The following is a 13,916-nucleotide window of genomic DNA, read 5'->3' on the forward strand; positions in this document are numbered from 1 at the left end:
TTTTTTTTTTTTTTTTTTTTTTGTAGTCCCATAAGCCCGTAAGTCAAATCGTTGCGGTTATTTATTTATTTATTAACACAATGGGCCAGCCCTATGCAAGCGCACTAACTACTCCCTTGGTTCTCTCCATGGGCAAAGGCAAGGCTCAAGTCCATTTCCTTGGCTCATTTAATTTCGCTAGCGGACCACACACATCGCCCTTTGCTGCCTTTTTTTCCTGCCACTATTAGTTGTTCAATTTAAGTCTGAGTTTTTTGTTGTTGCTGCTGCTTTTGTAGTTGTTGTTGTCCTGCTCCATTATGCGCGTCCATTATGCCTCTGTTTGCCTTGATAATGCGCCACGTCCCAAGTCGCCGGCGTCTTATGGCATTGTCAGCTTTTGCCGGCCGACTGCCTTTTTGTCATTTCAGTTTTGTTGATTTTGCAAAAAAATAAAGAATATTTACCACCACCTCCTCAAACTACCTAGCACAAGCCACCCCCACCAGCCCCGTCCCGCAAAGACGTTCGGGCCAATGTAAATAATTTATTTATGGTCTTGTTTGTTTACTTCTCCCAACGTGGCATTTTCCTGCCTTAGCTTGCTTGGTCTTGTTTGCCTAGAGCTTAGAAGGTGCTGCCATTGGCTACCCGAAAACTCTTACAGCTAGAAATACCAGACCCACTCTCTCTATCTCTGACTTATATACATACATATATACGTGTATGAGAAACGTGTGGCACTCACATTCACTTTATAAATAAGAAATCAATTGATTTGGTTCAGGCGCAAGTTAAGAACTGTTGCCTTTGACAATATTTGCCAGTCCTTAAGGCGATTAACAGCGATTCCATTTCAGCTCTCATGTAAATATCCAGGCTTTAAATGAAATCGAGGCACATTCGTTTTCGGCTTGTGTCAACAAGCAAAATGACATAAATATTATTTCAGTTTCACTGGAAACGTTGATTGAATAAAGTTAATTTCGCCGTCAGCCAGCTGGCTTTGGCTCAGATCTTTTAATTTACGCTCATGTTTGCGTTGCTGTCTGGTTTTTAAGTATTTGCATGATGGGCAATTGCAATTTGTGGCGTGAGAAAATTCCAATGATTCCATAAGCCAAACACGAAACTGAAAACTCTTTAATGAAGACTTACCAAAAAATGCGCAATTAAATAAATGAATTGGCATTAATTTGTGGGAGGAAGCTGTCTCGTATAGGCAGGCATGGCTGTAAGAAGAAGAAAGAATTATAAATTAATTAATATTGACTTATATTTATATAAGATTACTTAACAAATTCGTAATATAATAATAAGAGCTGAGCTAAATTTCTGAGAATCACATAGAAAGGCGCACTAAACAGCTCCAATCTGATTGGAAAGGCTTTCATCTGGGACTCTATGATATTTATTGTGAATTTTAGCCACATTTAATAAATCCAACAAGTGAGAGTCGAAACTGCTCGACTAAGAAATACCCTGCCCATGCTGAAATCAATTAGATATTCTCCATCTCAAAGCAAGCTATGCTTTCCAGCAGTAAAAAGAGCTCTGCAAAACATTTAGTTTGCGATGCAATCGATAGCTTAGCTAATGCTTTGAACTGCCTTCAACTTTGGCCACACACTTTGCCTATCTCTGAGGTCAGATCAGAGAGTTGAGAGCTGTAAGGCAATGATGATGAATCATTGGGGCGATTATATATGGGCTGACCACGGCGCACATGCCAATTATGCAATTTTCCACAGACCAAAAACACTTGTCGCAGTTAGCCAAAGCGAAACGTATCTGATGATTCACACAGCTCAGGTATTTTGTATATGTAGCAAATTGTGCGATGCCAGCAGGCAGGCCGGCAGGCAGAAATTGACTCAACGTATCTGCACATGCAGATGGAGAGATACAGATGCAGGCTAAGCACGATAAGCGAATCAAAGCACAAATCTTACATTTGAAACAATAAAATCTGGCTGCGACTGACTCTGACTCTGACTCTGGCTCTGCTTCTGTCTCTGTTTCGTCTTACAGACAGATCATATCAGATGAAATAAACACAGAGAGAGAGAGAGAGAGAGAGGGAGGGAGAGGGCAACAGCATAGAGCAACTGCAGATGGAGGACCGCACATGAGTTTTGCTAGAAAGCCGGAGGGGCACAGCTTGATACATCAAAAGCCACAGAGAGAAGTGCCGCCAAGCTCAGTCGACACTACGTAGCTGTATCTACAGTATGTCTCGTCTATAGCAGCTAACTGTAATTGTATCTAACAGCTTCAGCTGACAGGCCCAGGCCAAGAGAGTCGCGCCAAGAGGCAACTGAGGCGACAGCCTGGCAACGCGTCGCTCTGGAACTTGTCTTACTTTTTATGGCCAACTCGCCAGCAACAACAACAACAACAACAGTGAGAAGAGGAACGCGTGCGGCTTCGCTCGAGCATCTCGAGGAGGCGTCGCAACGCTTCGAACTGCGGGGCCACCCAAAAATGGTCAGCAAAGCGCCACCAAATTGACTGCCAGCCCCGCCATTGGATTGGATGCGAGCAACGCGCAGAGATACTTTTCTACCCCAGTTGGCGCAGTGCTTGGCTCTGCTTTGCTCCGCTGCTATGCCATTGAATTATTGTTTGAAATCAAAAACTAACCATTATTTACCAGCCGAGGAGTGCCAAACAAAAGCCAGCAGCAAATAGCTAAAAACAATGTCAGCGAGAGTTGCTTGAAAGATTGTTTGAGGTAGAGCAAGAGAATTGAGAGATAAGGGAAAGAAATATAAAATAATATTGACGGAATATATAGAACAGAAATCTAGTTAAGAGTCTAGATTAAACTATAGACAATTAAATTAAATTTAATAAAAATAAATAAATATAATGGAAAGCATCTAAAATAATAATAATAATATAAATTTAATAAAAATAAATAAATATAATAGAAAACATTTAAAATAATAATATTAAAATAAAACAAGTAAGAAAGCTCTAGTCGAGACTGCTCGACTACGAGATCCCCTGAACCCTTGGAGCAATAGATATTTCAATACTTTTTCGCGACTTTCAGCTTACACAAGAAAACACACACACACACACACACACACACGCACGTACGCAAACACAGGCATACATACACACACACGCATACAGACACACATACACACACACATACACAAACACATACACACACAAGCAACCATGCATAAACACGCATGGGCTGCAGTGTGCGCTTACTATGAGAACTTAATTGTTTAATAACTTTTTTTATGGACGTACGATCTTCATGAAACTTTTAGATTATGATTATAACATGAATATGCATGTAATTGCCAAAGCACAAGTCTCTAGTATTTGAAATACGCTTTTTACAAAAGTGAGGGTGAGGGGGTGAATTTAGAGGTGGGGGGGTAAATTTTAACAAAAACCGAAATTGTATAAATTGCATATAAGCATACATTAAAAATTTGGAGACTCTAGCAATAAAGGTGTAGAAGATATAATTTTATAACTGGGTTTCGATAAGGGTTTTTATCGATAAAAAAATATCGAGATGAGTTATCGATTTTTAATGATAAACTTGATATGCGCGCTGTAATTACGGACATTTTAAAAAAAAATTTGAAGTCTCTAGCTCTTATATCTTCTGAAATCGACGCGTTCATACATACGGACAGACGGACAGACGGACAGACGGACAGACAGACGGACAGGGCCAAATCAACTCAGCTCGTCACCCTGATCAAGAATATATATACTTTGTGGGGTCTGCCACGCCTCCTTCTCCCTGTTACATACATTTCAACAAAACCATTATACCCTGATTTCCCATTGAAAATGGGTTCAGGGTATAAAAAAAGAACATATTAAAAGTAAATTCTTTTTATTTATTTTTATTATTTATTTGTTTTATTATTATTTATTATACATTATATTCATATAAAATTTTTGAAAATTAATTATAATTTTTATTTAATTTTCTATTATCATTATGTTTATTATTATTTTTTATTTTTATTAATATTATATTTCTTTTGTTATTATTTATATTTTTATATCGTTATTTTTATTTGAAATAATTTTTTTTTATGTTTTAGTCTATAAAAAGATTTTTTTTTTAAATTTTAAATATTGAATTAAAACAATAAATAATACCAAGCCAAGATTTTAACAGCTGATTTTGTACTTAACTAAACTAGAATAAATTGTGAAACAACAAATCTACTTTTAGGCCATGCAATAATTTTTCATTAATACACCTGCAGAATTCCTCAAACTGCCCTCCCCGATTCAGCAAGCGGTGGCCCATGAAAGTGGTATTGAAAGGCGGGCGACAGAAACAGAGAGACTCAGCGACAGATACGCCAGAGTCAAGACAGCCAAAAGACAACAACAGCAACAGCAACAACAACAACAACAACAAGTTAGCGAGGGGCCACAGCACAATTGACTAGCAAACTGGAGCTGTACATCCTGGACACTGTGTGGCAGGAACTGGCCCGCCCCCACCATCCCTCCCCCCCTCGGCAACAACTGCTTATTGCCAGGGCAAATAATAACTTATGTCGAGTGTCAGGCCAAAAAAGCCGTAAGCGCTACGGGAAATATTTTCAGTGTGTGCTTTTCCTGTGCTCCAGTATTTGTTGTAGTTAGCCGTCGACGTGTGTGCTATATACAATGTAAATAAAAAGTCTAGCTATTGTTATTGTTGCTGTTGCTGTTGTTGCTGTCTTTTTTGCTGGCCTTAACTTGGTTTTCTCCACAACCTGGAGCTCTGAATGTATCTCAGTATTTCTGCAATATTTCAACATGCCGGCGCGTATCTACTGGATGCCTGTCTGTGGCTTTTTATTTTTCCACTTTTTTTTCTCGTTTTTCTTTTGTTGGCGTATCCGTTATTGAACTATTGTGCACTGCACGTAATTTAAGCCCGACACGCCCCTTGCAGCCAGCTATATCTCAATTTCCCCCCATTTGAGTGGATTTCGTCGTCCGCTTTGCGCAGCTCGAATCGACAAAATTTGTTTATGAAAGGGAATTTTCTATGAAAGTAACTGAGTAACCTGAGCACAAAGTTCGGCCAACAGTTAAGTGCAAATTATTAGACGAGAAATTAGTAGAGCGAGCGAGCGAGCGACCAAGCAAGGCTGCATATAACCAGCAAAACGTACCCAATAAAAAGCAGAGAGAACTTTTCAGCTGCTTTTTGTGGCACATTGCGGTTGCATTTGCTAATGGAAATTGTTTTGAGGTACGCAAAAGTTGTTCTAGACTTTTTTTATTTTTGTTGGGAAATGTTGTGGAAATCTGAAGCAAGGAATGTTATGCAAAAGTTGGTTTTGTTAATTGCCGAAAATTTATTTGAGGTAGAAATTTTAGTAAAACAAAAAAACATATTCAAAAAAAAAATAAAATAAAATAAAATAAATAAAAATAAATAAATAAAATAAAATAAAATACAATAACAAAAACACATTTTTTAGATAAATTTTGTATATATTTAAAAATATATATATATATTTATTTGTAACATATATATTTAATAATTTGTGTTTAAGTTAAAAAAATATATATTTTTGAAAAATATGTATATTTAAAAAAAATTGTAAATGTTAAAAAGAATTAACGTATTATTTATTAGCAAAGTACATATCTTGAAAATGTCTTTTAATTTAATTAGATATAGGTTACATATTTTTACCATAGAATATGTTCGAATTATATTAAAATTATTAGTTAAAATTTAATCTGACTCAGAGTTAATTGAAGTATTTTTCTCTAAAGGCATTTTATACTGGCTGTCTTGGCCACATTTTCAAATTGCCATTATAAATACTAAAACCAACACTAAAATGCTTCCACATACACACACACAACTTGAAAAGCAATTAAAGATTAAAGTCTCAGCACAATAAAAACAACAACAAGAAACGAACGAACGAACATCGAGTGGATAACTAACCAGGACCCAACAAGCTGCAGCAACAGAAGCAACAAACACTGAAATGGATGACCAACACGTGCTAAGCTCATTAGATGCTTTGATTTCTCAAGCCTTGAGCGGGGTGGGTAAAACGGCAAACTTTTGGTGCCACATAAATTCTGGCAACAAACTAATAACCAATAAAATGTCTTAAGCCGTCTAAGCTCATAAATGCTATTTTAAAATACAGCCAAGACAAATCTAAGAGAGCGGAGCCAAAGGGCAAACAGCTCGACCTGCAGCCTTTCACATGCACACACACACACACACATTCATACATATAGTTGTGTGCGTTCATATATGCTTGTGTCCATATAGATTGTATTAAAGTGGCTCAGGAAGCCATTCAAGTTGAAAAGCCCTCTTAATAAGCGTTGGCCTGGGGTCTGCAGCTGGGCTCCTTAGCTGGCAATGCCAACAAGTGGCCCACAGTAGGGCATAATGGGAGCTGGGGTTGGCAAGCGGGCCGATGCAGAATTAGTGCGAGTTGCCTCTTCGTCTGATGTTTGAGTGAATGGAGTCGAAAGATGAGCAACAGACGCGTCGTCGGGCCAGCGAGGGCAATGATTGGCAGCCAAAGAGTACTCAGCTCCCACTATCCCTCCCTTTGCTCTTGCCAAACAAAGACCGGCTGTAAAATAGAGCAATGCCAGAGCAACGACGACGTCAGATGCAACAGCAACAACAACAACAGCAACAGTTGCTCTGTCAGTTACTTGGACTTGCGGTCGTTTTGTTGAGCTGACATTAGCGAGAGCTGCTAGAAGAGTTTTAAGGGGTTAAGTTGCATATTAGCTGTCCAAGCTTTAGCTAATGTAATAATAATAATAATAATAATAATAATATGAATATGTAATAATAACATAATAATAAATTTAGGCTGCATTAAAAAGTATATATTAAATAAGTATTTGATTTTAACTGTTCAAATTTATATAAATACAAAAAAAATATATTACTTTATGTAAAAATTAAATATTTTTAAAGTATTTGTATTTAAAGAATAATAATATTTGACATATTTAAAATTAATCTTTTTTAAAAAATGTATATATAAATTGTAGAAAAGTATTTATAATTAAAAAATATGTATAAGTAAAAAGGTTATATAAATATTGCATAAAAATAAATATTATAAATAAATATTATATAAAAAGTGTTATTAAATAAACGTGATTAATTATTTACTAAAAATAAAGTGTAAAAAATATATTAATATTTAGAAAATAAATAATTTGTTTTTTTATGTGAGATAAAAACTATATTAAAAATATTTTTATTAGATATATATTTAAATTAAAAACATTGTTATATTATACTAAATTATTTCTTCTTGGTCCGCCAAAACTTTAAACTGTCTTAAACAATTGCACAAAATTTAATTGATTTTAAGTGATTTACAAATTTACATTTGCTGTTATTTCTCTGCTTAATCTCTAGAACTGCCCTCGCGCTTTGCTGTTGCCTCACGGCAACAGGCAGGCAACTGGCAACTGGCAACTGCAACGCTGGTGAACTTTTAATTTGATGAATGATATACATTTGCCTCGAGTGCAGGCCGGCAAGCGGCTGGCCACAGATTGCCTAAGCCACACACACACACACACACACTCTCATACACACACACATGCACTCACTCAGTTGCAGTAATTGCGGTGGATCGCAGCTGAGTGAAGATCTGCACCGCTGGCATATTTACACAGACACCAACACAAACACATAATCCGAGTCGGTGTCGCTCTCTGCGCCCTGTCGAGAGGATGACACATGCGTTATGTGCGCTGTGTGAGAGATCTGTGAAGATCTGCGCTGCCAGCTCAGTGGTATATAATTTTTGCTCAACTGCAATTATGAGATGTTGCGGCTGATCTTGGAAAGAGCCGAGGCATAAAACCACAGCCGCAGCCACAGTCATAGCCGCCAGCCGGCAACCGGAAGCTTTGTCTTCGGCTCTTTGGCAGCTTGAGAAAACTTGTTCTTACGGTTATCTCTGTTGATTTTACAAGTGCCTCGAGTGGAGCGCGTCTGGCATGCCAGCAACAACATACAACATCCTTAATTATGACAATCAGCGCTGCTTGAATGCAGCTTGCCCCCAACTCGCGCACTCCTGCTACGATCGAGCTGCTGATCCAGATCGGTTGCAATGTTTATGCTCATACGAGGCCCATCTCTCTCTTTCTATATCTCTTTGGCTTGATCGTTGATCATGTTGAGGCCATCCTGTACCTGATTGAATTGGCACAGTTTAAACTGAAACGCTTCGGAATGCTGTGCTGGGGGTTGCAATCGGCCAGGGATCGTTATCTGATGCAACAGCATGAGAGCGTGAGAGGGAAAGAAAGCCAACTGGGTGGTCAGCCCCAAAAAAAACAAGAGCAACTTAAGCAATTAGAGTCAATTAGGCTGAAAGCTTAAACAGATTAACATATTTTTGTGTGTGCGAAACAATTGGCCAGACTTAATATACAGCTTTAACTATATACCGATTGATTTATAAATTCAATTCTCAATTCAAAGGCAGCCATAAAGAACAACTCGACAAGGCCATTAAGCAAATAAATTGCGTTTTAATCAAGAATCGATCGTTGAAATTAATCACAAGTTTATCTGTAGTTTGGATCGTTAAATTGATTTTGATGTCGTAGTAAAACAAGTTTAAAAATTCCTGTGACAGCATCAAGAGCTTCAATATTTATGAGAGGCTAAGTTGGAAATGAAAAAGAATTTATTAGAATTTGGCTGGAAATAAATTTTCTAGAGGCTGCTAAATTTGGGACTGAGTAGATAAATTTATTTTATAAAAAATATTATATAAAAATAAAAAATTATATTTCTCTCAAGCTCAGCTCCAACTATTTCACATGGCTTCTGTGTGAGCTAATCAGTTATGCGATCAAACATCACTTTCGCTGCCTCAAAACACAGCTCGAACTCGAACTCGAGCTGGAGCTCAACCACAGTCCATGACACCACCCCAGACACACCCAACCAAAAAAAAAAAACAAAAACAAAAAAAAAACAATAATGAAAAGAGAGTAGAGTAAAACCGCAGGGGCATCGCATGCATGCGAATGCTGGATGGAGCGTTGATTGATTATGGGGCAGCCAGACATGGGGCATACAGAAAACAATTAAAGGTTCAGCTTTCACCCGAAGGCAATGCCAACTAATTACTTTCACTTGGCCAGAATGTCGAGCAGAGTTCATTCAATCTTGCAAATAAGCACAAGAGCACGCAGGCCAGCTTCATAATCATTAGCATTAACATTATCATTATCATTTTCATCGACATCGTCATCAGCATGGGGGCCATAGGTTAATATGGCAATTAGCCAAGAGCACCAAGTGCGCGCGACCAAGTGAAAATAAAGAAAGCCCGAAACCGAAGTCTCTGTTGGCAATTAACAAATCCCAGAAATCTCAGAAATCCGAAATCTGAAATCCGTAATCAACCAAAAACTCTATTGCGCATAACTTTCAAATGTGATTAAGGTCGGACAAGCTGTCAAGCAAATAAGATGGAATATGTAATCAAAGACAACTAAATCGACAGGTTCTAAGCGCAATAGCAGAAATAATTATGTTGTTGTTGTTGCCACCATTGAAGTTGGCCCAAAAGAGAAGAAAAACAAAACAAACTGCGTTGGCCAACGTGCACAGAGCAAAAAAGCCCACGGCACAAACAGACGAGGCCGTGGCTAGAACGGATGCTAGCTGCGTATTTCAACAGATTCACGCCTCTCCAGACAGAGAGACCAAAACAAAAACAGAAAAGGAAAAAAAATAAAATAAAAGCATAAAAACGAGACCAAAATCACTGCAACAACACATTAAATGTAATTTTCGAATGTGGAGGCAAGATCGCCTGGCCAAAAGAAGCCGCCAAGAAATCCCAGCTCAATGCCAATGAAATCAGAGTAGAAGAGGCGGAGCAGCAATAGTAAAGGTAGACACACATTAAATACCCTAAGCCATAAACTTATCTAAACTAAACTAAACTAAACTATTTGTGCCTCTGTTAAGATTTACGAGCCACTAAACACGCAAATCGAACTATTGTCGATCGAACGTCTTTGGCTGCTCCCGACTGCACGATACTCTATCTTATACACACACACAGCTCTTACAGGGTATCTGAGACTGTTCCCCGTCTCACACAAATCGCAGCCAGTCAGCCAGTCACTTGTAAGTGGTACATCAAAAATTTGAACAGTTTTTCAAGTGTTTATGACGTTTCATGGCGAGACATGGGCGCGCAGCTGAGAGGGGGGCAGCCCGAGGTGGGGTGGAGGGCACTTTGAATTGGTGTGATTATCGCAAGTAAACTATCTCTCACAGCTGGCTACGGCTGGGCTTTGGGCTGCATCGACAGCCGCTGCCGGTTTTTTGTTTTTATGAAGATGAATTTCTTTTTTATTCGAGATTTATATGTGCCCCGCATGACCTGCCCCGCACTGCTCTCCCCTTTCCCAATGAACTGTGTGAGCTGAGCGCGGCTGGAGCTCCAATTACTTCACTCACTGTTGATTATTATGTTGTATGTTGTAGTTTTATGAGTTGCTGTTGCTGTTGTTGTTGCTATTGCTGTTGCTCTTGTTGTTGTAGCAGGGATTCCGCAAAATCAATGAATTGCTTGACTGAATGCGAGTCTCGCTTAACAGCGAGTGCGTGTCTGAAGTATGTATGAAACATTGTTAAAAAGGGCAGCCAAAGCAAACCTTTGTTCATGGGAAACAAAAAGCAACTGCAATCGCTTCTTTATTATGTTTCTATATGGCATCAGAGTGTATTGAAGTTCTATTTGGAGCAAGAAAACTTCTCTGAAACACCAAGAATTGTAATATTGCTAATGCGTGGGGAGGAACCTGTTGGAAGGGCGAATGAAGTCAAGCTTGGGAAACGTAGTGCATGTTTTCTTATATTTAATATCAGTCAGTACGTGGATAGTGTATAGGCGATTAAGTTCTAGCTGATCTTATCTTTATTATTATTACAGAAATGTCAGCATTTAGACTAAGGAAACTAAAGAACTGAAACCCGAACACAAGTAGAATTTTAATTTAATATTTTATATTAAAAAAAATTTTTTTTTATTCAATTTTTAAATTTTATTTTTTTATTAAATTTTATAATTTTATTTTTTTATTAAATTTAAAAATTTTTTTTTATTTATTTGTTTTATTTTTTTTTATTTTTTTTTTATTATTTATTTTACTGTTTTATTTAATTATTTATTTATTTACTATTATTTATTTATTTTATTTTATTTATTTAGACATAATATTGTATTTCAAATAAAATAAAATCAATATTCCATAAGCATATTATTAAGAGTATAATTCCAATTTTCCCTTCCATAACATTTAAAACTTTAATTGTGCCTTCATTGTAAACCCTTCCAAAGAAATAGCTAGTTGCCTAAACATTACCATACTAACTCTCTCACTCTCTCTCTCGCTCTCTCTCTCTCTCTCTCTCTCTCTCTCTCTCTGTCTCTCTCTCACTCCCTTTGAAAATTTCTCAAGCCTTTCTTATGGAAATTCGAAGCCAACTCAAACCCTTCGTAAGCCACACACTTGAAACCCCAACTTTCAGCTTTAGCCTTTGCTCAATCACCTTCCGCACTCAACACCTGTGTAAGCCCCTGAAAATCCACTCAAATTAGTCGTAAAATCTATCGAGCAAACAATATTCATATTTGTTGCATATATAGTCCACACACAATGCAAGCGCGACTAACCTTTCGAGCTAATGAGCCGCACTTTTGGGGGTCGCGGGGCACAATGGACGCAATTTACATAGAACTCACATCCACATCATGTGGCTGGGCCCATCTACATGGCTGATATTTATCATTTTCAATAAGCCGCAGCGCATTGCTGCCATATCTACTGTGACAATCTGGCAGCGAGTTTTGATCGTGTGGCATAAATCACGAGCGGGGCCAACCGAAACCAGTTTCTGTTTCTGTTTCTGTCTCTGTCTCTGTCTCTATTTCTATCTCTGTTTCTGTTGCTCTGATCTAGCGCAAAAGATCTAGGCGCATAAATTCAAATTAGATAAAAATAAACTTTTACCAAGCAGGTGATTTAGTACTTCAACCAAAATATAACAGCAAACGCAGGTGTTTCGCTGCAAACTCAAAAAAAAGAAAAAGAATAAGACACAAAGAGAAACAAGTTTTCCAGATTTATTCTCAAGTCTCAAGTTTTTTTTTTCCTATGACTGCGACTTGACATATTTGCCTGCTAATTTCTTGTTATTTATGCGGCCGTTGCGCATTTGCTGTGCTGTACAGCCCCAAGCGAGACCCCCTACCCCCATCCCTGCTCCAAGTCGTGGGCAAACAATGGAGAGCTTAGCACTTGCCGCGGCTGCTGCTGGGCGGCCCCACAACTCGCCAGAGTTGAGCCTATTTTTTGTCTGACAAAATGACAATTACATGTGAGGAATTTCAACAAAAATACAAAACAAAAACAACAACAAAATACAGAAAAATATTATTAAAATAAATATTTGTGTGCTAAACAAATTGCCTGTCGAGACTTAGGATAAATGTGTTTCCATGTCTGTGGGTGAATTACAAACAACAAAATACGAAATATAAAATTGCTGTTATTGATACAGCTGACAAATGTGGCTAGATGCGAATTGATTTCAATTGGAACAAGTAAGAAAGCTCTAGTCGAGACTGCTCGACTACGAGATCCCCTGAACCCTTGGAGCAATAGATATTTCAATACTTTTTCGCGACTTTCAGCTTACACAAGAAACACGCACACACACACACACACACACGCACGTACGCACACACAGGCATACATACACACACACGCATACAGACACACATACACACACACACGCATACATACACAAACGCATACACACACACACATACACACACAAGCAACCATGCATAAACACGCATGGGCTGCAGTGTGCGCTTACTATGAGAACTTAATTGTTTAATAACTTTTTTTATGGACGTACGATCTTCATGAAACTTTTAGATTATGATTATAACATGAATATGCATGTAATTGCCAAAGCACAAGTCTCTAGTATTTGAAATACGCTTTTTACAAAAGTGAGGGTGGGGGGTGAATTTAGAGGTGGGGGGTAAATTTTAACAAAAACCGAAATTGTATAAATTGCATATAAGCATACATTAAAAATTTGGAGACTCTAGCAATAAAGGTATAGAAGATATAATTTTATAACTGGGTTTCGATAAGGTTTTTTATCGATAAAAAAAGATCGAGATGAGTTATCGATTTTTAATGATAAACTTGATATGCGCGCTGTAATTACGGACATTTTAAAAAAAATTTGAAGTCTCTAGCTCTTATATCTTCTGAAATCGACGCGTTCATACATACGGACAGACGGACAGACGGACAGACAGACGGACAGGGCCAAATCAACTCAGCTCGTCACCCTGATCAAGAATATATATACTTTGTGGGGTCTGCCACGCCTCCTTCTGCCTGTTACATACATTTCAACAAAACCATTATACCCTGATTTCCCATTGAAAATGGGTTCAGGGTATAAAAATACTAAAGGTTAACTTTGCTGCTGAAAGTTGGGAATTTCAATTCCCAGAACTTTTGGCAAATGCGCAAGAAATAAATTGAAATATACAGTAACAACAGGTCTTTGAATATAATTTAAATAAATTGATAAATTAAAATAAAAGCAAAATAAAACTTAAATTATTATTATTTCTCTTTAAATATAATTGTGTTTATAAATGTTTTAAAACTGCGATAAATGAGATGAAAATCATCTCTACTGAATATATCAAATTTTAAGCTATTTCCTTTTGAATAATTAATTTTAATTTGTAAAAAAAATATTTAAAAAATTAATAAAAATTAAGTTATAATAATATCAAACTAATTAAACAGAAAAAGATATTGAAAAAAAATTATTAAAATAAAAATCATTTACAATTTTTTTT

At 37.2% G+C, this 13,916-nt stretch overlaps 1 protein-coding gene across 1 annotated transcript in view; it reads right to left on the reverse strand.

Annotated features, from left to right (window-relative positions):
* The window catches only part of LOC6582851 (chondroadherin-like protein), a 71,140-nt gene that overhangs the window by 24,968 nt on the left and 32,256 nt on the right, over positions 1–13,916 (reverse strand). Inside the window, exon 4 of the mRNA XM_002008505.4 lies at positions 1,138–1,211. The gene's annotated coding sequence lies outside the window, so the exon portion shown is untranslated. The remainder of the gene's footprint in view (positions 1–1,137; positions 1,212–13,916) is intronic.

This window comes from Drosophila mojavensis, unplaced genomic scaffold (assembly GCF_018153725.1).
Source record: "Drosophila mojavensis isolate 15081-1352.22 unplaced genomic scaffold, ASM1815372v1 contig_74, whole genome shotgun sequence".
In the NCBI taxonomy this organism is placed as follows: Eukaryota; Metazoa; Arthropoda; class Insecta; order Diptera; family Drosophilidae; genus Drosophila; species Drosophila mojavensis.